Below are 5223 nucleotides of genomic sequence, written 5' to 3'. Positions count from 1 at the left end.
TTGTCTTTACGAGTTAAAAATTGGGCTGCAGCATTTTGAACCAGTTGCAAACATGCAATAGAGGTCTGACTGATTCCAAAAAGAAGCACATTGCAGTAATCAAGCCTGGATGTTATGAAAGGATGTATTACTGTTTCAAGGTTACTTTTGAACAGTATGAGCTTCAATTTAGATCAGAGCTATTCAACAAAACTGCTCAGGGGGCCGCAGTTTCTGAAAGCCAACAGCTCAGGGGCTGGACATCCAGCGATTAAAATCATAAACCAAAGTTTACAATGATCTGTTACCTTTTAAATCTGTTAATTTTATTGCATTGACTTATAAATACAATAAATAGAACCCCAAACCCAAACTAAGAATAATAAAAAAAAAATAATAATTTTTTTTTATGAAGTGGGCCGGATTGAAGTCACCCGTGGGCTGGAAGTGGCCTGCGGGCCGCCAGTTGAATAGCCCTGATTTAGACCGTTGCCTCAAGTGAAAAAACAAAAAACAAAACAGGATTTAACAATCGTGTTTACATGACTGTATATCTTCATGGAAGGGTCCATTTTCACTCCCAGATTAGTGACAACCTGTTTCTCAAACGGAGCTCGAAAGGAAAGGTCAATACAGTGGTTCCTGATTGTGCCATTAGGTGGAAACAACAACTTCTGTCTTCTTCTCATCAAAATTTAAGAAATCTAAATACATCCAATCCCTGCAGTCAACAAGGCAGTCAAGAAGAGGTTGGATAGAATGTGCACCAGTGTGCTTCAAAGGGAAGTAAATGTGACAGTTATCGGCATAAAAATGAAAAGCGATGCCATGTTTACAAAAAATAGCACCTAGTGGCAGCAGATATAAAGAAAAGAGAAGGGGCCCAAGAATGGAGCCATGTGGTACCCGCCACCAAAAATCTGCAGATGTTGAAATAAAATCCTTGACGTAGACACAAAAGGTTCTATCGGCGAGGTAGGACCTAAACTATTTGAGGGCCGACCCTGTGATGCCCGTCCACTGCCCCAGTCTGGAAATGAGGATCTCATGGTCAGTGGTGTCAAATGCAGATGTAAGGTCCAATAGGCCAAGAAACATAGAATCACCATCATCTGTGGCATCATTAAACCCTCAATAAAGGGGATTCAGTGCTTTGATGAGATTTAAAACCTGATTGAAATACCTCCAAAATAGTGATCCTCCAGGAAACATTTTAACTAGGAATAAACTTTTTTTTTTTTTTTCAAGTAATTTGGAAACAAATAGAAGTTTAGAGACAGTATCTTACCGGTGACAACATGCAGCCGTGCAGTTGACTTTGAGTTGGCTGCTGGTACCGTAGTTGGTATCGGTGCCAAAGCTGGTGCTGGTGTCGCTGCCTGTGACGGGTCAGAGATAGGGACTGGAGAGCCCAGTGGGTCCACAGTGAAGGATGGAGAATGTGCCTCGCTAGCAGAAGAGGATTCTGAACCAAATGCACACAAAACTGCAACAAGTTAAAATGCTCAAGCAAAACCCAAACATCGTAACTCAACACTTATTTTACCAGATGCCATCGTCAGGCTGGCTTTACTTTTACTAATTAGAAGCTGATTTATTAGAAGAGTGCAAAATGCCAGAGTGGGGAGTTAGTATGTTGGGACTAACAAGCTTATTGTTGGCAAACAAGAAAGTCTCAATCATGACCATAATCTTATGATTGTTCAAAGAGAGCTTAACAAAAGTGAGAAGTCACATAGCACTTACCGATCTTTGCCACAATTTCCAATAATCTTGTGGCCAAGTCTATGCCACCTGCCGTCCCCGTGCAGGATTCTAGGTGCACGTAAATGGCATCCATTTGGCCGAACCACCTCCAGTCCCTCTGGTTCGAACCACTTCAGCAATTTTGGTCCTTGATGTTCCGGTAATCCGACTTCATTTTTTAAAAGTTTATTCCTGTTTACATGTCCGGTGGTACCTGTGAGTTGCCATGAGCTCCAACACCTCCCGATACACATTTTCATTTCTTATGGATCCTTCGAGCTCCCTCTGAATTCCTTCGTCTGCCAACAAACACAGTCTGCACCTCTTCATCGGTCCAAGATATTGGATTTGTGTTTCCATTTCAAGTAAAAAAAAAAAAAAAGCTCAGTATCAAATCAGCTACATGCTTATTAATGTGCATGCCAGTACAAAATGGCAGTTTGGAAGTAGTAGAAGTAGTTCAGAAGAGTACTCAGACTCTAGTCACGTGGCTCCCTGGCCAATCAAAGGGTAGCAGTGTTATGATGTCATATCATCCGCTCGGTACGGCTCGATAACAAATGTGTAACCAGTACCGAGTGGATCTGAGTAAGGCCGAGTGGAGCCCATGGAAAAAGACCACAAGGAAGGCCTCACACAGACCAAAGGATTTCATCATGGAGTCAAAGAGCCACAGATTAAAAAAAAAACAACAACCAACAAACAAAACAAAACAAAAAAACAACAACAAGCACAATAGTTGTCCAAACCAAATCTGAGCTTCACTTTCTCAGTGGTGCTAATTATAAAGATGGGCCTTTAGTTATGATTGGTCCAGGCAGTAAAACTAAAGAGGGTTTAATCATTTAAGCATCATTAAAATGCAAGCCTGAAATGTACCAACTCATGTGGTTTATTTTTAGCTCAGTTCACACACCATAGATGGACACTAAAGAGCTAATCTAGCAGGACTGTTTTATATTTTACCCACGTTTTAAAAGCATTTCAGATGGGACTGTACTGCCAGACAGCGATCCATCGTCCAAATGGACGTTTATTCAGCTGCTGCAGTCAGCGGACATGCGCGGCCGATGACCCAAACAGGTGAGATCCCAAAGCAGATGTGCATTTATGTGGAAACTGTTGATGCAGGCGGTCTGTACGTCCCTGGCACTGTTTATCCTCCACACAACGATATGTGTAATAATCAAACTACACAACATGGCAAGAAAGAGGATCCACCTTAGCGTTGCCCACAAACTAAAAGACAAATGGAAGAAAAAGTGACTGGAATCAGTGCCTTTTACCATATATAAGAAATTATGATTTATATTTGTTAATCTAATATTTATGTCTTAATAACGTGATTATGAAGCAGTCATACAGTCATACGCCAGTCAGACAGTTGCTTCCTGTAAATCTCACCTCATTCCAGGTTTTGTCAGCATCGGTGACAGAGTGGTTGGTGTTGCTTCTGTAGGAAAAAAAATCAACAGTTTCCATCACAAAAAACAGATTAATTTCTACTGTCTTTCTTATAAAATTAATGATATAAGGTACTGTATTTTTCGCCCTATAAGTCGTGTTTTTTCATAATTTCCATGCCCTGTGACTTGTATGTCGAAGTGACGTATTTATGGATTTTTTTTTCCATATTTATAAACTAATTTTTGGCAGAGATATGACCGTTTTCATTCATTCAGACTGAAAATATTGAACATTACCATTTTCAGCCGCTAGATGGCATTCGAGTAGTATGGTATGCCGTTGTATCATGTAATTTTTTTTTTTTTTTTTCATTTAGCCTTTATTTATCCAGGTTAGTCTCATTGAGCCACGAGAACTCATTTTCAAGAGAGACCTGTTTAGGGAGCACATGGTGGGGGTTAAGGGCCTTGCTCATGGGCCCAGAGTGGGGCGAAGGAGGGTGGGGGCAAGTGTGGGTGTTTCACCTACCCCACCCACAATTTTGATGTTGTCGGGGCCGGGGCGTGAACCGGCGATCTTCGGATCACAAGCCCACCTCTCTAACCTCTGCGCCACCACTCCCCCAATAGTAATAGTTAAAAGTGGCTATTAATGACTCAGTCGGTTTGCCACAGCTTGCCACCTTGGTTCTAGAGTTGCATTCGGGCCCAAAAAATCTGATCCGACCTGGCCCCAGCCCGCAGTCGTAATTTCCGAACCCCCGACCCGACAAATTAACAGTAATTATAGGTCCGAATCTGAATACCCCCCCCCCCCCCCCCCCCCACACACACACACACACACCGACATAGTTATTAATGGTCAGGGACGTGCAGCTGAATAAATGCAGCAGAAGATTCGGAGCTGACAAGGTGTTTGTCCTTTCATGGCCATAAAAAAGCATTTAAATCCTGTTTCTGCCTGCATTCTTCTGAATTACTGAGACATGCAGACAGCTCTGACACACATCTGCTTTGGGATCTCACCTGTTTGGGTCATCGGCCGCGCGTGTCCGCTGACTGCAGCAGCTGAATAAACGTCCATTTGGACGATGGATCGCTGTCTGGCAGTACAGTCCCATCTGAAGCTTAACTGAACTTTTTACCTCTTTCAAGGCTGGTCAGCTCGCGGTGAAATGGCCACATGCGGCTGGTGAAAGTATGGCAGGCCATGTTATCATATAATTGGATCTCGGCTGATCCTGACCTAATTAAGAGACCGGCTCGGCCCGCCCATTAATCACATTATAACGGCCCAACCTGGCCTTAATCTGGGTCGATCTGGGCTGGGTTTCGGGTTCGGGTTAGACATCTTCGTCTAGCTTGCTGCTTGGAGCAACCGTCAAATCAACTTCATTTTGATGTGTTGCCCTGGCAAAATGCAGCTAATTTGACCATTAAAGTGCATTTATTAAGTAAAAGTTCAACTGAGACACACCTTTACTATAATGTTGAGCAAACAAATAAATGTTTTAGGTAGTTATCTTGTTAAATTTCAAAGAAATGTGCAGCTACTTGTCCCTCTGCAAGTGCCCGCTTCCGCAAAATCGGCTTTTCAAATGCAGCTGATTTGACCGTCAAAGTGCATTTATTTAGGAAAAGTTGGACTAAGACACACGTTTGCTATAATTTCAAGCAAACAAATAATTGTTTTTAAGTGTTAATCTCGTTAATTCTTGTTAAAGTCCTCCTGTGCATGCTCCCGCTGCCGCCATTTGGCAGCCAATTGATTTTTGGCACAACACCGGCCCACATTTCCTGGTTCGGTCCACATTTCCAGGTTGTCAGCGGTGATGCATAATAGATGTGACGTATACAGCAAAGCAACATATTTATGGATTTTTCCACTTTATTAGACATATTTAGACTGATGCAACTTAAAGGGCGGTGCAACGTTTATGGCAGAAAATACGGTATTTATGTTATATAACAAGATAGAAATAAATTAGTTGAATTTGGAGGAAATAAGTAAAATATTTCTATCACAGTTTGAATACATTTTTGGGTGGTTTAATATATTGTAAAATACTTTGTAAGAAAAGTCCTGATTGGT

This window comes from Nematolebias whitei, chromosome 11 (assembly GCF_014905685.2).
Source record: "Nematolebias whitei isolate Nwh7 chromosome 11, NemWhi1, whole genome shotgun sequence".
Classification (NCBI taxonomy): Eukaryota; Metazoa; Chordata; class Actinopteri; order Cyprinodontiformes; family Rivulidae; genus Nematolebias; species Nematolebias whitei.
The sequence above is the reverse complement of the archived record's forward strand: the minus strand, read 5'-3'. Positions refer to the sequence as shown.